Source organism: Lissotriton vulgaris, unplaced genomic scaffold (assembly GCF_964263255.1).
Source record: "Lissotriton vulgaris unplaced genomic scaffold, aLisVul1.2 SCAFFOLD_1275, whole genome shotgun sequence".
Classification (NCBI taxonomy): Eukaryota; Metazoa; Chordata; class Amphibia; order Caudata; family Salamandridae; genus Lissotriton; species Lissotriton vulgaris.
In genome coordinates, this window is record NW_028246314.1 from 109,287 (window position 1) to 129,945 (window position 20,659).

Below are 20,659 nucleotides of genomic sequence, written 5' to 3' on the forward strand. Positions count from 1 at the left end.
ATCCATGGAAATGGTGTGCCAAGGGCACGGGGCCAAGGGCAAAGGCATGAGGAGGCCCTGTGGAGACTGTCTAGAACTTTTCCCCTTAACACACTACTCACAAGTGGCTACGTGCTGTCTCACCTGAGCTTCCAATCCAGGCCAAGAATAATTTCTCTTCACCAGTTCCAAGGTCTTAAGGCTTCCTTTGTGTCCAGCCATAGGATGATCATGACAGAGCTGAATAACTTCCTTCTGCAATTTGTCACCAGGCACGAATATCTTTCCTTGATGATACGGCATCTGATCTCTGACTTCACGATTCTGGCCTTCTTCTGCCCAATTGCTGTATTGTTCACCACGAATTTCCTCTCGGATCCGATGTCCCAGTTCGTCTTCGACAACCGTCGCCGCAACCTTTTCTTGTGGAATGATATATCCTTTTTGAATCTCCTCAACCTCTCCTTCTGAGCTAAGACGAGACAAGGCGTCAGCTTTCCCATTCGCAGAACCTGGTTTATAAGTCAATACAAAATCATAATCTGCGAAGAAGAGAGACCACTGCAACTGGCGAGGTGTGAGGGTGCGGGCGGACTTCAAAAATTGCAGATTTCGATGGTCGGTAAAAACAGTAATCACATGTCTAGCACCCAATAAATAATGCCTCCAAACCTGAAAGGCATCCTTTACCGCCAGCAATTCCTTGTCTGCAATGGAATAATTGATTTCAGCCGAAGACAATTTCCGAGAATGATAAGCCACGGGGTGCAACTGGCCAGTCTGCTTATGGCGTTGAGAATGAATTCCCCCTATGGCTAAATTGGATGCATCTGCTTCGAGGAAGAAGGGTTCTTTCAAATCCGGGTGTTGAAGAACTGGTGCTGATACAAAGGCTTCTTTTAAAGTTTGGAAAGCATCTTCCGATTCTTGACTCCAAACAAACCGCTCATTTTTCTTCAAAAGCCGAGTGATGGGACTAACCTTCTCCGAGAAATTCTGGATGAACCTTCGATAAAAATTGGCAAATCCCAAAAAGCTTTGCACTTCCTTCACCGATCTAGGAGCAGGCCAAGATCTAATTGCTTGTAATTTGGAATCATCCATGTAAACTCCCTTTGGAGACAAAATAAATACCCAAAATTCCACTTTGGAAGAATGGAATACGCATTTCTCCAATTTGACGAACAGCTGATGTTCCAGCAAGCGCTCCAAAATCACTCGAACATGTCCAACGTGCTCCTCCAGACTGTTCGAAAAAATGAGAATATCATCAATATAGACCACCGCCAAGCGGTCCAAAAATTCTCGGAGGACATCATTGACAAAATGCTGAAAGGCGGCTGGGGCGTTGCATAGGCCAAATGGCATGACTTGATATTCAAATAACCCCAGCCGCGTATGGAAGGCCGTCTTCCATTCCTCACCCTCAGCCATGCGCACAAGATGATAAACCTCTGAGATCAAGTTTGGTGTAAATGCATGCATCTTTCACTTGATCTAACAATTCAGAGATTAATGGTAACGGATAACGATTTTTCTTGGTCACCAAATTTAAAGCCCTATAATCTATGCAAGTCCGCAAAGATCCGTCCTTCTTCGGGATGAAAAATAAAGGGGAAGACACCCGTGACTGGGATGGTCGAATGAAACCACTAGCCAAGTTTTGCTCAATGTACTCTTTCAGGTGTTGATTTTCTGGTTCCGATAGGGCGTAGATTCGACTACAAGGCAAGGTTGCTCCTGGCTCCAATTCAATTCGGCAGTCATAATCCCTGTGGGGAGGTAGTTTCTTAGCTTCTTGTTCACTAAACACTTCGGCTAAATCTTGATATTCATGTGGAACCTCGGGGACTTCTACTGCGCAAATCATCTGCACTTGCTCTGCCAAACTGGAAGACAAGGTGGCCTGTGCTTCTTCTTTCCGCTCATGAAAGCAATGCTCCTTACAAAAGGTTGAATTCATCTCCACAGTGCGTTTTGTCCAATCAATTTGAGGATTGTGATCTGTTAACCAGGGCAGACCCAATATCATCTGGAATTGAGGAGCATCAATTAAACTGAAACTCATATAGCTCCGATGTTCTCCAGGACCTAGCACCAACATGGACTCAGTGTCAAAAACGATAGGACCAGAAGATAAATTGGTGCTGTCCACTGCTCGAACAGACTCCGGTCTGGGTTTCTTCTCGAACTGGATTCCCAAAGATTTCGCAAATCGAATATCACAGAAATTTCCTGTGGCACCTGAATCCAACATAATGGCAACCTCTTTTTCCAAATCTTTTCCAAAGAAGATTTTACAGGAGATTATCAAATGCGGTGCAGCAACCTGGAGAGTGTTTACTAAGTGTAGAGGTTTGGGAGTTGACTTAGAAGGCGCTCCCACCAGAGCAACTCCGTCTACTGGTGGAGCCTGTCTTTTACCCATTGCCGTGATTTTGATCTTTTAGTACAATCTTTTACGAAATGACCAGCCTGACCACAATACATGCAAAGTTTTCCCGCTTGACGCTTCTCTCTTTCTTCCTTGGAAAGAGGTCCTCGAACGGTGCCAATCTGCATGGGTTCTTCGCCAGCGCTCCCTTCGACACTTTTCGCAGGCTCAGCTTTCGCCCGATCAAAACGAGGCACAAATGGTTTAAAATCTTTTCTCTTTTCACTTCTTCTTTCGGATAGACGCTGATCTATTTGGAGCACAAGGTCTATGAGTTCAGATAATTCTGTAGGTCGTCTTGGAATTTGTGAGAGCCCATCTTTCAGTTCATCCTTCAATCCTCTATAGAAGATGGCGGCTCTTTTTTCAGCTGGCCAGCTGGTCTCCACAATCAGTTTATTGAACTGGGCTAGATAAGCCACTAATTCTCGATTTCCCTGTTTCAAATCCAATAATTCATTATCGGTGGCTTGTGAAATGGTTCTTTGGTCAAATATTCTGAGAAATTCTGCCTTGAAGTCTTCAAATTTATACAGGACTGGATCATTTGCTGTTACCAAAGGCATGGACCAGGCTGCGGCATCACCACTCAGGTAAGAGAGCACGATAGCCACCTTGGACTGATCTTCCTTAAACAATATGGGCTTGCAAAGGAAATGCAGAGAACACTGCGTCATGAAAATTTGGGCCTTATTTGGATCCCCCTGAAATCTTTCCGGAGCCGCCAAAGGAATGGTGGGAGACATGGCATGCACTACTTGGGTAGTAAGGGAAGAGGAAGTGGTTGGGGAAGAATCAAAGACAGGTGTTTTTTGACCCCCAAAGTTAGGACTGGGACTCTCAGATAATTGATCTAACCTTTGTCGCAGATAACTGGCCTCTTGGTTGGACTTCCTAACCTCTTCTCTGGTCTCGCTAAGCTGTTTCTGTAACCCTTCTAAAATTGACGCTAGCGCCTTCACATCTAACCCTTCAGCCATCTTGCTCAGATGGAGGAATTTGAGGGCACTTCAATCTGTCAGAAGTGTACCTGAATTCCTGCGGTTCACCGTGGAAGCAGACGACTTGAAGGGAGGTCCCAGCAGATTAATTCCCAACTCCCTCACCTCCCTGTGCCCGGATCACTCCGAGACCAGGAACGAAAGGGAAAGGGGAAGTGGATAGACAAACAAGAGAGACGTCCACACAGGTGTTTTCTGGTTCTTCAGCACAGCATGTACACCTAGAACATTAAGGACAACATTAATACCGTTCCAATCACTACTGGCCTATTCTAGCACTAACTCCCTTGGGACTAGCTGCTCTCTTAGATTGCCCAGTATTACTCTCAAATGCTGAAGATATGTTAGTACAACACTTCGGTGTCAGGGGGCTACTCCTCTGGTTGATGAAGATGATAAGGTGGTACACAGCAGTATTAATTATATGCATACAATTGAATACCCCTATCTACTAGAGCGCATGTACGCACTCTCCAGAGATGATTGAGGAGAAGAGAATTCCCTCGACTACCAGTTCATCCAAAAGTAGACTTTTCTTAGGTTTACAAAGTTCCAGAACAGTGCAGGAGTTGCCAACACCAGTAACTAGTTTCTCAGAAATACACAGTAATCGCTTGGTGCGATACGCAAATAAAGTCTTTGCAATAGTCTCTCAAGATGACATTACAGTCTTTAACTCTTAACTCGAAACACAATGGAAACCTCCTACTTGTGGTTCCGACGTGGTTCTGGATTCTCACAGCAAAGCCGACCCACAGGATTCCGCTCAAAAACCTGTAGCTGGTAGATCTTCTGACTGGAATAACAGGATACTGGAATCTGAAGTGACGGGAATTGGGAATAGGCGCAGGAGCACCTCAGAATACAATATCCGTCACGGAATTCAGTGAGAACGGAGGTCTCAAAAGACGGAAATGGAGGGGGGAAGGATGGGTCAAGAACCCCGAACCAATGGTAGGGTCAAAACTCAGTATATTACAGAAATTGGACGAGCCTCGGGAAGAAGCGACCGTCCGTCAGAAAATGACAGTTGAAGTGCGCAGTACTGATAGAGCGAGCGCACAAAATGGCCGACAGTCAGCTGGAAGCTAGAACGCTGACCGCCGTAACATAACGGCTCACCCGGAACCTACCAATCTAGACTGCCCACAGTTGCGCTAATCGCTCACGCCAACTCCACAAGGATAGAGTAGGTATCGGACCTGAAAGTTTAGGGTATCGTGATCTCCTAGACCGATTTTGACTTGCTGCAGTTCGGGACCTGACACCAATATAGACAATCATGTAGGTTCTCACCTACCCATGCAGCCACTTATTCAAAAAATGTGTGAGACTGATACAGATATTTACATATTTAAACATTACTCACTAACCCATGTATTCACTAAGATATAATTAATCAGTCAGTTATACAACCAAATGTCATCCATTTAGACACTTTCTTACCCATTTATTCTTCCATCGCCCTTTAGATATACATATATAAAAATATTTATTTTTCAGAAGACACACATTCACTGGATGATGTCATTTGAGATGTCACCAGCGATGTCATGAGTGATGTCACTGACCATGTCATGAGTGATGTAATATGTGACGTCATCAGCAGTGCATTGCGGGCGCGCGAGTTAAAGTTAGCTGAACTAACTATAAAGGGGGAATTTCAAAGGTTTTGTAGGAGTAAAATGACCAGCTAACTATAACATATGTGAAACCTATGTTTTTTTCTGTGAATATATATATACGTAAAGGATAGCTTGACTCCAGTGGCTTAGTGAGCACAGGACCCACGTCTGGGCATACCCTTCCCACATAGGGTGAACAGCAAAATACACAAGATGATGGACAGAATGTTGCACAATGGCAAAACATTCACCCCCAGTCACATATCTGGGTTTAATCCATTGTAATTTTGCTCACCAAGCCACCCCAGTTCAGACATGGCCTTATGCAAATCAGTCTTGACCCTCTGCCTCATGGGAACAGTCCAGCCCGAACTGCCAAGCCATGTCTTCTAGGCTGGAATCAAGCATCCTAGAACCGGTTTCTGGCTATCAGCCGTCTTCAGCCAGGATAGCTTGACTCCAGTGGCTTAGTGAGCATGGGACCCACATCTGGGCATACCCTTCCCACATAGGTGGAACAGCAAAACACACAAGATGATGAACGGAATATTGCACAATGGCAAAACATTCACCCCCAGTTATAGATCTGGGTTTAATCCATCATAATTTTGCTCACCAAGCCCACCCAGTTCAGACATGCAAATCAGTCTTGACCCTGTGCCTCATGGAATCAGTCCTGCCCAAAAGTGTTGGTCCTAGGATTCTTGATTCCAGTCCAGGGAAGACATGGCTTGGCAGTTTGGCCTGGACTCTTCCCATGAGGCACAGGGTCAAGGCTGATTTGCATATTGCCATGTCTGAACTGGGGTGGCTTGGTGAGCAAAATAACAAAGGATTAAACCCAGATCTGTGACTGGGGGTGAATGTTTTGCCATTGCGCAACATTCCAGCCATCATCTTGTTTGTTTAGCCCTTGTAATAGGACCCTTACTTTTTCCCTATGTCACTGCCAGCCTCCAAACATTGAAAATAGCTTTTGCGTACTAGTCACAGTAAGGCCATATTAATGGTATATTTCTACATGTCCTACATTTAACTATCGTGTAACCTGCCTTGTGGGCTACAAAGCCTACATAAAGGTGACTTATTAATACCAAAAAAGAAGGATTTCTCCAGTCAAAAAGTGATATTTTGACAGGATGGGCAGCAGTTTTTTAAACTTCAGTAGCCAGGCTACAGTGGTAAGCCTGAAGTCATGTTTTTGCATGATCAAACTACTGGATGGTAAAGTAGTTCTGCATTCGATTTTACTTTCCATGCCATGGGAAAATTGTGGGCTACACAAACTCTTGCCTTTCAGGAGAGTTAACTTTATGCCAATGAAGGCTTAGCCGATTTGACACTTTTTGTTGGTTATACCATAAACGCTGGACAGCAGTATCCCAGTTTAAAAACCATGAAATAAAACAGGAGAAAATGGAGTGGCACTCTAAAAGGGGCATTTTCTCACATACAAGACAAGACAAATAGGTTGTGATTCTGTTAACATTTATTACCATCTAGTATAGCCACTGAAAAAGTGGTGTTTTAGTGTCTCCATTTTCTATTAATGTCCTTATTCCTTTTGTAGTTACATTACAAATACATTAATTACAGAATACATTAATAAAATGGAAAACCCTTTACAGATATATATTCATTGAATTAAACTGAAAGAAAGATTTCAACATATTTTTTAATAACATTTAGAAAAATGAAGTATACGGAAATGAATAACAAATATTTTAGTGCAGTCATTTGAATTAGCAGTTTGTTTCAGCAATTGCAGAACAATTCATGTGTATTCAATACATTGATTCAATAACTCACTAATAAGCAATTTTCTGTTAGTTTTATTTACTATAGCTAATATGAATTTGATGAAATCTCTTTAGTTGTCGAGATTTTCTGATTCCGGTGTACCAAAGACCTGTACTTCACAAAGCGAGATAAACTGCCTTCGGCCTGGTATTACAATGTTCACATAACGGCCCACCATTCCATTGCATTGAAAGGTCTGGGTACTACCAGCTGAGATACTGGAAATGTAGGCGCACCTGGGGAACCAATAAAAAGGCAAATCTGAATTAACTCATTGATGTTTGAAACAATCTTTCTTCTTGTGTTTCATCAATTTATCCAAAAGCTGTTTGAGGGTAAGCATTGACAAAGAGTTTAGGTTTGATTTTTTAATTGTTCATACAGAGAGACTCATGGCATACAAGCACACGTAGAGCAGGCACACATCCATAGACTAACATATGTAAATCATTTTCTTCAAGTTCAAGTGACATCAGGGTCAAACTGTAAAATATATAGGCACAGGCACCAAAACAAAATTGATCCCCCATTAATGAATAAGATAGGAAAGGAATGAGGCCCACGTTTTTAAATTAGAACCATTTTGAACTTGTAAAGACAGGCTGTGTAAGTGTTTCACAAGGTGTGAAACATTGCATGGATTTCAGGTTACTACAGGCAATGTTTCTTTTACCATCAGGGAAAAAACAGTAAAAACCTGCCCAGCTGACGACAAAACAGGTCCACAATCAAAATACCAAGCATTGTAAATGTCAAAATGCCTGTCTTAAAAGAAAGATGTATGGTAATGTGAAGCATTACAAGTAAATAGCATGGCAATTAATATGTATTTGTGCAGAAGCAAAGGATGGTGAAATAATTAAAGGGTTTAGTTAAAAAATCATGTGCAAGTTCTATTGTCAAGTGAGACCTAAACATCCATGTTGGTTAAAGACTTCTCTCCCCTCCATCTGTGGTGCTGCCAGAGTACCACAACATCAACTATCTAGTTATCTAAAACACTTTAATAGCATTACAATGGTATGTGTGCCACTGAAAGTCCAATAGAAGCTTCTGGATAAATAAACAAAATGATCACAGTTATCTTGAGGGCAAGCACTCCTGGCTCCCAACACATGGGAGGAGCCAAAGCCCCTCTCTAGTAATTCTCACATAATTGTCTGTTGACAGCAGCATTGTCACGTGAGAACATAAAATCCAGATCACACACTGGCATGTCAGACCAACCAAAAGGTCATTCCCTGGTTGCCCTATAGGCCAATACAACCCTGACTGGCATACATTTGAAATTACACACACACAAGTACATTTACAGGGGTCAATGCAAAGAGACCGAAAGTACTTCAATAAACCTACATAACTATGCAGCTAAAAAAGTGCATCAGCAAAGCATTGCATGATGGGCAGTGGAGACAAAGTAAGATACATCAGGGGAGTTGTGGGATGTGCAGCAGTGCAGCAGAGGATCACAGCAGGGGAGCAGAAGGTGATGTACAGCAAAGCTTAGCTGGAGAGGCATCTGAGAGGAGAACTAGGTGGTGTGATCTAGAGTAGCACACAGCGATGTGCTTCAGGGGAGCACTGTAACTATTTTGTTCCACAGGGGCATATCAGATGCTGTGCATCAACGATCACTAAACTTCATGTAGGGATCACCGGGTTTTATACATCAGAGGAGCACTGAATGATGTGATGCAATGTACTGTAGAAGCTCCTAGTGAATGTGTATTGGGGTTGAATTGTGATGTAAAATGTATATACAAACTATTGAACAAGTTACTTACCTTCAGTAATGCCTTACCTAGTAGAGACTCTAACTAGCCACAGCTTCCTTGCCTTAAAGTATTCCCCAGGTGTCAAGCTGAATCCCAAAAAACTTTAGCAGTCTTCATGCGCACCTGTAGGTGGTGTCGTTCAGCTCTATGTGGAATCGTCACCATCATCCATGAGGGAAGTGACATGCGCGGTGACTAAACAATCCCCACTCTAGCATGCTGGCCTCAGTTCTTGACTGTTTTTCCGCACACAAGCATAGACCAAACTGAAAAGAAATGACTAGTGTGCCAGTATAAGGTCAAAAATGATCTCTTAAGTGTTAGATACACAGTTCGCAGAACAGGGAGGATAAGAGAACCGGTAAGGAATCTGCAGCTAGATAGTCTCCACCAGAAAGGCATTACCGAAGGCAAGTGACTTGTGTAGGCAGGTGGATATCTAACTATGGTTACCCCCAAACGTTTTGCCTGGTGTTTAGCTGGTTTTTGACTTAGTTGTCCTGGGATCCTGCTATTCAGGGCCCCAGGCTAATTGCTCTCTCCTTAATATGGACTCCATGTTTCTTAGGTACATACATAATTGGATCTGGTTCACCTTATAGGCCCCTGTAACAGTGTACCCCAGGTACCCAGGGCATAGGTGCATCCAAGGCCTACCAGGGGCTGCAGCATGTATTGTGCCACCCCTGGCCTGGCCTCCATATTTTACACAACTGGCTAATCATTCATCTTGGGGTACGTTGGTGTAATCAACTTTTACTTAGATATGGTATATCTGTATCTAACCTAACTAGACACATGTTAACCTATAAGCCACTCCTATGGAAGGCCTCGACAATCCTGGAGGCAGAGTGCATGGTTTCATGTGAGATGGTGCTCTGGCAAGAGCTGAGCCCGTCTGCAGCTGTCGGGAACAACTCCCTTAGCTGTTCTGGGATATTGCCATACCATATACTCTTAAGTGCATTATAATCCTCGCGGTTACTTGCTAACTTTGGTTTGGCTTTATCAAAACATGTCGAGTAAGGTGTCATACGAATTGGGATACTAACCCCTCGCCAGTTCTGGCGATGGGGGTAGCATTCCACCCTTCTAGAGAGGCACGACATGTACATAACCTGAACCCTGGTTAAAGTTAAACTCGAGCCTCAGCATCACAAAATGGATGCTGCCACCACAGACACAAGTCTGACCTCCTGCTGCTGGGAGTCCTTACAGTGAGGGAGGCTTGAACAAAGGGTTTCCTGCCTTTGGAAGTGCTAGCACCACCCCAGACAGGATTTTGTGTATTGGGTAGGACATAGCTGAATAGAATGAGACATGCCTGGGGCACACAAGGTGTCCCCGTGCATAAGCCAGTCCAAACCGGTGCTGGGGCTTTCCAGCCCCAGTCCTGACGCAGAGCTGGACAAAGTAAAGGGGGTGTAACCGCCCCCCTTCCTGGTCCCACTCAGAGGAGGGACCTAGCCGGTTATCCGGCCCCCAGATTTGGAATAAGAGTAGGAGCTGTGTCCCAAGACTTCAGACATCCTGAACTTGACTTGAAACTAGTAAGAAAACTGGACTTAAACATTCTGCTGCACAGAAGACTGAAGAGCATCTCCCTTGTGGCCAAGGAGTGACCACCCTGTGAATACAGGCATAATCCAGCAACTCGACATCTGCTTTGCCGCCCCTCCTGTCGGAGCCCAAGCCCAGAGCCCGACGAGACCCAGACTCTCAGATATCTCAGAGCCCGATCCACAGTACCTGAAAAGAAGAGACCCGTGGAGGCACCAAGAGATGTGGGACTGGACATCTTGAAAGACGCCCGAGAAGCTGACTGCGCTGCACCCGAGGCACCCTCGATGCTGTGCTTTGGGGTTTGAGAAGCCCCACCACCAAGCAGCATTTACACCGAAGATCAGCCCCCCCAGCACCTCCACGATCTGCGTGGGGCCCTTTTGCACATTGCCACTCGACGCGCCATCCCAGCCACTTGCCACGTGGCTAGCGGCCATCTTGGCAACAAAATCTACAAACAACACCACTGATCTGTTTGCTCCAGACTGGCCCTTGCTCCCCTGAAAAGGAGCAACCGCTCTGACTTTGCTGGTCCGAGTGAGAAGCTTGCATTGATTCCTGTGTGGCTTGCAGTAGCCAAGGCTGTTTGCTCCGATCAAGAAGCCAACACCGCCATCAGCTAGAGTCTTCATGGGCCAGCTCGTGACCAACGCCTGGACGTCCTCGACCTCTTCGTGTCCATGTGGCTGCAGAGACAATCTTCACCTTTTCGCCTGTTTGCACCCGACATCGCCTGGTTCCATCCTGGTACCACGGTAGTCACTGACTAATGACTTTGAACATTGTCCCCTCTGCTTTCAGGTCTTCAACTCTTCAGATCCACCCTTTGATCCACCGGAACTCTCCTCGACGACCAGCCTGCAGCATCTTCATCTTCAGGCACCATCGACCTGCGTGACGAAACCCGACACTACTTTGCACCTGTGCACCCGCTTCCTGTGGGTGAGGTAACTCAGCAACGCCGGTGTTCCTACACTGGAACACACCTCTAGTGTCTAGATCTAAAGTTTTGTCCGTCTAGGTCAGTCGGAAGGTTCCTTAAACAGTAACTTTATAACTTTTACGCACCATTGACATTGCATTGATGCATGCGGGTGCTTTAAGCGCTGCACCCGAGTCCCGCGGGCCTTTCCCGACTTCTTCACTGTTAGTCCCGAACAGCTTCAGTGATTCCCCAGGCCCTAGGCCTACTTCCTTTCCGATAGGTGGTTCTTTTACCACTATTTTAGTATATGGTTTAGGTGGCCCCTACGGCTCATCCATATTGTGCAACTTTTGTATATTTAAACTGTGTTTTGTTTTAACACATTTGCTTCTGTGCTCATAAAGAGTATAGGGGATATTTGTAGTAAATAAATATATATATATATATTTTCTATATATATATATATGTGTGGTGTCCATTCATTTGGTATTCAAGGGGATTGTGTATGGTAAAACAGCTTGCTTCACTGCCTTTACAGAGTTTAGCCTGAGACTGCTTTGTCCACGCTACTAGGATAGCTGGTACAAGGTGATCACTAGAACTAGTGAGCATCATATACCAGGCCAACCTCTCACAACTAGTTCATCTGATAAAGACTTCTAGCCACAAATTCCTTACCATGGAATAGATACCAAAACAATCTCTCCCCAGAGGTTCGTCTGCTGACTGTTTTCTTAAAACGTCCTGGAGGACTAAATGGGTAAAATGCTCATCTCGCTGGACCTGACTGTCTAAGCTGCAATGTTTGACAAATGTGTGCAGTGATGCTTACATGGCTGCTCAACAGATGTTCAGAACAGGGACTCATCTTGCTAAAGTAGTAGTTGCGGCCTTTGATCTTGGTGAACGAGCCTGCATGCCCTCATGGTGTTGCTTCTTTTCCATGGTGTAGAGAAGATGATCCATCTGGAGATGGTTCCTTTGTGAACTGCCTTGCATTTCTTCTTTCCTGAAAAGCCCACAAGAAATTGATGGTCCACCTGGAAGTTCTTGGTATAATCAATGAAAAATGATAGCCCCCTTGTTGGGTCCAAAAGGTGGAATCCCTTGTCTTCCTTGGGGTGTTGAGGGGGGGAACAAAAAAGGAAGTCAATGTGATGGTCTGCCAGATATGAAAAGGGGTAATCACCTTTGGTAAACAAGTGGTACGGGTCTTAAGGACCAAATTGTCTGAGAAAAATCTTGTGTACCAGGAAGAACTGAAAGATCCTGCAATTTACTAACCCTGCAGTCAGATGGGGGTGCTAGAGGGCGCACACACGGAATGTCCGCCTAGCTGAGTGGCTCCCGTTCCCTGGAACAATAATCCTGTACTTATCCTACGCTACTGGAGAGCAGTGTCCCATCAAAACTGCTCACTCGATGCCGAAAGAGACCCTCTACAAACGACCCGATCCTTAGACCGCTGGTGGTGACTGGGACAGAGAAATCAGCCTAACAGATTTGGCTGGCGGCGTCCTGGGAACCCACGAGGTGAGGAGATCGGCTGCTGGCCGGCTCGCGAGGCCGGTGCTTGCCATGAGGCGGTGGGCCTCTCCTGCGCATCTGTCTGCGGAGCCCGATGTGACCCTGGTGCTTGGCCCGATTATCGGCCCCTGGCCCTGCATCCTTGACTGCGCTGCCTGCCTTCCACACCCGCTGGTTCCTAACTACGGCCATCCACTTGGTGGAACTGGTGTGGCCGGACGAGAGGAGTGCTACTGAACCCGCGTAGCAAGGACTGAGAGATAGCCTTCGGGCGAGATACCGGCACCGCTGCCCCGACCTCTGCTGCCTTTGTGGAACGGCGGACACCTGCAGGGGGCAATGGTGTTGTCATTGCAGTCGACCGTGGAGTGGCGGAGGGTGCATACCGCTGCTTGCGGCCTTGTTCTGGCGCCCTGACGAGCAGCGGTGAAATGGTTAACGCTGCACCCCTCGCCCTGATGCCCAACACGCTGCCATAGGGGCGCGTATACCAACCACGTGCCCCTGGCATCTGACTGGGACTTAATAACTGTTTGCAGGCGAGGGAGCAGAGGAGACAATGTTGTGCACTGCTCCGCCCTGGCGAACTACCACCACTCTGCTGTCTGGGTCGACGGTATCACTGACCACATCCCTTTACTATAGAGGAGACGGAGCCCACCGCAGGATGTTTTACACATTATCGCCGGCGTCCACAGCCACATACCACCTGGTCCGAGGTGTTGTCTATGCATGTCGCCACTGATTGCGTGCTGTCCGAGAAGAGCCTGCACCAGATGCCAACGGGCTCCGAACACTATTGACGATACTTTGTGGATAGCCCCTGTTCATTGTCGCTGTCCTGGCACTTGCTGACAGATTGGACATCTTGCTGTGTATATATGTCTCGAACTGAGGGGTTTTCCTAACGATAAGGGACACTGAGCAGGGTGTATTGGGGGCGCCCGTCTCGGGGTGTGCCTACTATCAACGCGTCGCCCTAACTGGCTCAGAGGCGCTCACAGTAGCGTTGGTTGACCTGGCGGCAGAGGGAAGCGAAAGGCGCGAAAGCAAGATGGTGCACCCCGGGAACCGCCAGACGAAAATTAACTTTGACAGCGCAAAAAGGGGAACGAGGACGGCTCCTGCCGAGCCGGGGCCTAGCAACGCGAATCCAACCGCTACTGCATCTCCCTCTAAGGAACTTGACTTACACCACCTATTTCAGGAAATGAGGCAGGGCTTTGCCACAGTGGTGGAGAAAGTGGACAGGATGTCCTCCAGGATGGACGCCCTAGTGCATAAGGTGGGCCAGCATGAGGAGCGGATCACGACAACGGAACAACGGATCTCAGACAATGATGACGTCACCGCATCCCATACTTCACAACTTGCCCACATGGATAACCTTCTACAAATCAAAGAAGGTAAGAATCAGTGGGAGAAGATGCATTCTCACCTCAATTCATTGTCGAGCGGGTGTATAGATCGTTGGCCCCTATCCCCAAGCCCGGCATGCCGCTTAGGCCAATTATCACTCGATTATTGAATTATCGCGACCGCGATGTGGCATTAAGAGCAGCCCGGACTCAACAGAACCTGCACTACAATGAAGTCACATTTTCCATCTATCCTGACTTTACTCCTCTAGTTCAGGAGGAAAGACGCAAATTTATAGCTGTCAAAAAGAAGTTGCGGGAAGCCCAGTTGGAATACGCCCTGCTCTACCCAGCGAAGTTACGGGTGACACACCAGGGAAAACATTGCTTTTTCACAAATCCACAAAAGGCGGAATACTACTTGAAGATGATCAGCAAGGCACAGAGGAATGGTCGGGATGCCGAGGCAGACCTCGAAGATGACCCATCCTCGGCAGCCAACGAACATTCACCTGACGCGGCCAACATGATCGGATCTGCCATAATCCTGAACTATTGGGCTCTGTCCTTACTGCATGGTCCCAGAGGGCTCGGATGCTATGCTACAGAACTGGACTAAATAACCTCTTCAGTGGTAACGTATTCCAAGGACCACAATCCCTGCCCTGGCCTTCTTCGAGGGTGGTACAGTTCTGGAGGCTATCGGAGGGAGAAGTGGCTGTGTGCCCTTGATGTTGTTTCCCCCACGGGTAAACCCCATACATGCTACTAAGTTGTGGAAGTTGAGGGGGGAGGGCTAGGGGTGGGATGGGCGGCTGCTGGCATTATTGAGATGCAGTAGTGGGAGGGGGGCTGAGTTCTTTTGGGGAGGGAAGTTCAATACATGGAATGGACAGAAGAGCAACAGAATGTCATGATAATCTGTATCATATGAGCGGGAAAGGTATTACTGCATTCGTGGTGGTAGGCTTCAATAGTATGATGTGTCAAAAACTTTGGCTGATATGAGAGCTGATGCACAATTGAACTGTATGTCATGGAATATCAGAGGGCTTAAAAATGCTAAAAAATGTCGAAATGTGATTGCCTACTTAAACTACCATCAAGTCCACATTGCCATGTTACAGTAAACCCACTTGTCACCGCAAACGCGAGTTGCCTTAGCTGGTAAATGGGCTGGCGCCCGAGTCCTTTCCTCTTACTCTACCTATGCGAGGGGAGTTGCTATCCTCATTAGACGCACTGTACCATTCCAAATGTGTGGCGAATTAATAGATAAGGAGGGACGCTTCGCCCTGTTGTGGGGGCGGTTGGGCCGTGACACTCTCACCTTAGTTAATTGCTATACACCTAACATTGATATGCCCTCCTTTTTCACTACACTCTGGGGCAAAATTGTGGACGTAGGGTCCCGACACATGGGGGGGGGGTCTTTATTTTGGCTCTGCTGCCACGACAGGATAGAGCAGATGGAGTGATGCATTACAGGCCCAGATCCAGAGAGGCACTAGGGGGCGTGATCTCAGAGGGCGGATTGGTGGACGTATGGGGATGCTTACATCTCTCCCGGAGGGAGGGTACACATTTCACTTCAAAGACAGGCACATGGGCATGACTGGATTACTTCCTTACGACCAGGGAGATATCTATGGGGGTGGACCACAGCCCTGTCCTGATGCACATGCGAGTCCCTGGCTGGGACAACCTTAAGCCACGATGGAGATTGCAGCCGACGGCCCTGTTAGACGCTATGCTTTGCACCGAACTCGGAGAGGAAATTGCTGATTTCTTTCCTAGAAACAAGGGGTCGGTTGATTCGGTTGAACATGTCTGGGAGGCATTCAAAGTAACGATCAGGGGGTATTGCATATCCAAATGTTTCGGGCCCTGCGTGACATTCAACACACTATCCACACACTTGATGATGAGCTGAAGGCCTTAGAAATTCGAATGGTGGAAGATGACACTGCTGACAACCACGCAGAGTTTAGAGACAAGCTGACAAAATACGAGGAAGAAACCAACAGGGAAGCAAATTTTAGGGGGAAGCACTGGCAAGCTAGGAAATACTGGGAAGGGGACAGACCGGGTAGGGCAATGGCGGCGATGACACGCGCCCCGCATGACCACAACACGTTTTTGGAACTCACAGATGACCAGGGGCACACAGTCAGAAATTCGGATGAGCTACTCACTGCCTTCGTTTCTCATTATCATGCACTTTACGCCACCGCCACGACCGCTGACGTACCGTAGAGTGACAGTGATAGAGCCTCCCTAGATGTCCCTTTTGAATTAGATGAAATCCGTGAAGCCATTATGTCTCTCAAGAATGGGAAGGCGCCCGGGCTAGACGGGATCCCGGCCGAATTTCATAAAACATATATAGACATCATGGCCCCTGTCCTTCGCGAGGTGTTTGAGGAATCGCTAACTGATGGCATACTCCCCTGCTCCATGCGTGAGGTCATTATTACCTCGCTACTGAAACCTGCCAAAAACCCTAGCTCCTGCAACTCTTATCTCCCACTTCCCTCTTGAATTGCGATGTTAAAATACTTGCGAATGTATTAGCTACTAGATTATCCCTCTTAATGACCAGAATTGTCTTACCTGATCAATCTGGATTTGTCTCGGGTCGTTCCACCTCTCACAATCTGCGTACTCTGTTTTCCCTACTTCGCACGGTGCACCCTGACCTTCCAGTCGCAGCGGTTTTCCTAGATGCCACCAAGGCCTTCGACTCGGTCGAATGGCCGTACCTGTTTACTGTCCTGGCAAGCATGGGATTCCCCAAGTTATTTATCTTCTAGGTTCAACTGCTCTATACACAACCAACGGGGAAGGTCCTCATCAACGGTCGCTTTTCGCACTCCATTGCCATCTCCAGGAGCACCCGTCAGGGGTGCCCGCTGTCCCCACTCCTATTCGCAATTGCAGTCGAGCCTCTTGCCTGTAGGCTCCGGCAGCTGCATCGCGACTGTGTGATGCAATGCTTTTAGCGCCAGGTTGACGTGTCCTTATACGCTGACAAATATGACACTTTTTGCCAAACACCCAGCCTTGAACCTCAATCCCTTACTTAGAGAGTTTGTTCTATTCGGCAGGATGTCTGGTGTGCACATAAATTGGGCCAAGTCACAATTTTATCCACTCACGGATGTGGTTGACGACATTCCCCTAGATTACCCCCTTGAGTGGTGTCGGTCGGACCTACGATACCTCGGAAAACAGATCTCGTGCGACAAAGATGAAACGCTGCGCTCCAACTATGGAGTGGCAGTCACGAAACTCACTGCATCGGTGGACCGCTGGATTGCCCTGCCGCTCTCCATAGCGGGTAGAGCGTCCCTTATCAAAATGATAGTCTTACCCCGGTTTCTTTACCTCTTCCTTAACATCCCTCATTATCCAGGAGCCTTCTTCTTTAAAACATTTAAGTCAGAGCTATGCCGATTGTTCTGGGGGGGTAAGAACCCACGGCTGAAATGGTCCACGCTGATGCAGCCGTATGATAAAGGAGGCTTTGATGTTCCTGACTTTGAGGCTTATTATCTATGTGCGCAAGCGCATTATGCTTATCATTCGATGGTTCCTACTCCTTTCATGCCTCAATTGGCAGTGGAGGACTGGATTGTAAATCTCCTCCCGCTCAATGGACTCCTCCATTGTCTGGAATCATCTATAATGAAGCCGCTCACCTCCGTCTCATGCACTTTAGATGCTTGGCGCTGCATAGCTAAGAGACTGTCTTGGTTACCATTGACATATCATCCTAAACTTGCACTCCTACAGGAACATGGCTTCCAATTGCTCTGCGAGCGCGTGCAAATCGCCTGTTGGGGGGACCTATTTTCAGAGGGTCAGTTCAAGACTGCGGAGTTGTTCTTCGCCTCTCACACCCGCACTCAGCTTGATGTGAATGAATGAATGAATATAGATTTATAGAGTGCATAGTTATCCGGAAGCATCCCAGCGCTAAACCAAAACAGAGAGACCAGAGCTGAAACCGGAGAAATAAATGCAGAAGATTTAAGGAAATAGGTGGGTTTTTAAGAGTTTCCAAAAGCGCAGATGGCAGGATTCAGCCCGTACTTTCAGGGGGAGGGAGTTCCACAGTATAGCTGTGTTAACCGAGAATCGCCTTCCTCCTGTACGTGCCTTTTTCACTGTGGGCACAGTGACCAGATGCTCGCCATCTGAGCGAAGTGGTCTGTTGGCTTTGTAGGGTAAGACTAGTTTCTTCAGTATGGGGGGGCCCCTTACCCTGCAACAATTTGTGGGCGATACATAGGGATTTTAATTTGACCTTTTCTCATATTGGAAGCCAGTGCAGCAGTTTAAGTGCAGGTTTGGCTGACATTCTGACTGAGGTGGCCGTGAGGAGCCGTGCTGCAGCATTCTGAATCTGCTGGAGTTTGTTGAATGCGGTCTCTGGTGCACCGAGGAGGATAGCGTTGCTATTATCCAGTCTGGACAGGATCAGACCCTGGATAAGCAGCTTCTTAGAGGAGTGTGGAAGGAGTGGCAGGAATTTCCGAGCTGATCGGAGGAGGCCAAAGCATACTCCTGCCACTTTTTTGGCTTGGGTCCTGAATGAGAGATCCTGTTCCATCCAGACCCCAAGGCTTTTGATCTCGTTCTTAGGGGCAGGGGGGTCCCCCAGACAGGTGGGCCAGATGTTGGGGCGCAGGGAAGGCCCTTTATGCCCTAGTAGCATAATTTCTGTCTTGGATCCATTCAGCTTGAGGGAGGACTCACACATCCAGGTATAGATTTTAGATAGGCAGGAGCGGAGGGAGTCCGGGCACTGGGCATGTTGGGATAAGGAGACAACCAGTTGGGTGTCATCTGCGTAGCTCACGATTTTGATTCCAAATGGAGCGACTACCTCCTCCAGTGGGGCCATGTAAACATTAAATAATGTGGGGCTTAGGGATGAGCCTTGTGGTACCCCGCACTGGAGGGGAATTGCTGTCGATCGTGAGTTGCTGTCCCTTACCTGGAAGGTGCGGTTGCTGAGAAATAAGGTCAGCCAGGCCAAGGCGGTCCCTGCTACACCCAGATCTGACAGTCGCTGAATGAGGACTTGATGATTGACAGTGTCGAGAGCTGCACTTAGATCCAGGAGGATCACTGCCACTGATCCTCCTGAATCCAAAATGCATCTTGACTCCTGGACGACTGCCAGGAGGGCGGTGTCCGTACCTTGTCCAGGACGAAAGCCAGTTTGCGAGCTCCGGAGAAGGCCATTGGACTCTAAGAAATGGGACAGTTTTTGATTGACCAATCTTTCCGTGACTTTACTAAGTCCAGGAAGAAGTGAAATTGGTCTATAATAGGCCAAATCTGCCATGTCTAGGAGAGGCTTTTTAAGAAGGGCTTTCACAATAGCTCCCTTCCATTCAGGTGGAACCACTCCCTGAAGAAGCGAGGCATTAATTAGGTCAGTGACTGGTGTGGCAATGGTGGTTGTGATCTGTTTAAGGATTCGCATGGGTACCGGGTCACTAGGGGATCCGCTTTTAACAACGGCCAGGGTTTTAAGTACCTCGTCCACTGACACTGGACTGAAGGCTTCAAGATGGGTGTCGGGCAGTGCTGGTTGGCAGCTAGTGTCTATTCCAAGATCGACTTGGGGCAGTGTGGCTAGGATGTTATGGATTTTGGCGTCAAAGTAGTTCGCCAATTTGTTGCATTTGGACCCTGAGATGTCTTGAACCAAAGGGGGTTCCGGCACCTTGAGCAGTTCCTTGATGATGAGGAAGGTTTCTCTGGAAAAGTTCGATGAATTTTTAATTCTATTGTCAAAGAATTGTTTCTTGGTGCTGCGCAGGGCCATCTTATATGCTCTCATGGTGGTGCGGTAATGATCATTGCTGGGTCCCGTCCAGTCTTTTCTCAAGGAGCGCTCCAGCTTCTTACATCCTTTTCTAAGGAGTTTCAGCTCGGGCGTGTACCATGGGGCTCAGACAGCTCTTTTCTCCATTTCTGGATACTTTTTTGGGGAGAATAGGGTCCAGAGATCTGGTGAGCTAGGTTTCAAAGTTAGCATCTGCAACCACAGGGTCGAGAGCTGGAGGTGGGTACGAGTGTTCAAGTTTTCTGATCCAATTCTCAACCGAGAGTTTGGACCAGACCCCGTCCATGACATTATTTTTGGGGGGTTGAGGTGGCCTGGTCCTGACTGGCCAGGAGAAAGGGACCAGGAGGTGGTCTGTCCACGGGAGAGGAAAAGGTGGTCTAGCTGTCAAAGCAAGAACATTTGTGAAAATTGGGTCAAGCAGATGACCTTTGTTGTGTGTCGCCCCTGAGTTGATAAGTTGCAGCTCATAGGAGGTGAGGTGGAGGTGGAGGTCAGTCGCTACCAAGTCCATAGAATCATTAAAGTGGAGATTGAGATCTCCTAAAATCAAGTCAAGTCAAGTCAAGTCAAATTATGCTTTATTCGAGGTTTCACTCATAAAAGCAAGAACAATTTAAAAATACAATCAGATTATCAATCAATTACAGTAAAAAGATAAAGCATATTGTTTACAATTTGTGACTCAGTGAACAAATCAAAATTTAGAGATATCATATATCAAAAAATATCCATTAAAATATATTCAAAAAAGTTAAAAAACACCCAGTGCTAACAAGTTTCTAAAAGAATAACATGGATAGATTATA

General features: G+C 47.0%; 1 pseudogene; it reads right to left on the bottom strand.

Annotated features, from left to right (window-relative positions):
- Positions 1–6,909: 6,909 nt before the first annotated feature.
- Positions 6,910–20,659, bottom strand: part of LOC147665995 (fucolectin-4 pseudogene) — a 131,448-nt pseudogene continuing 117,698 nt past the window's right edge.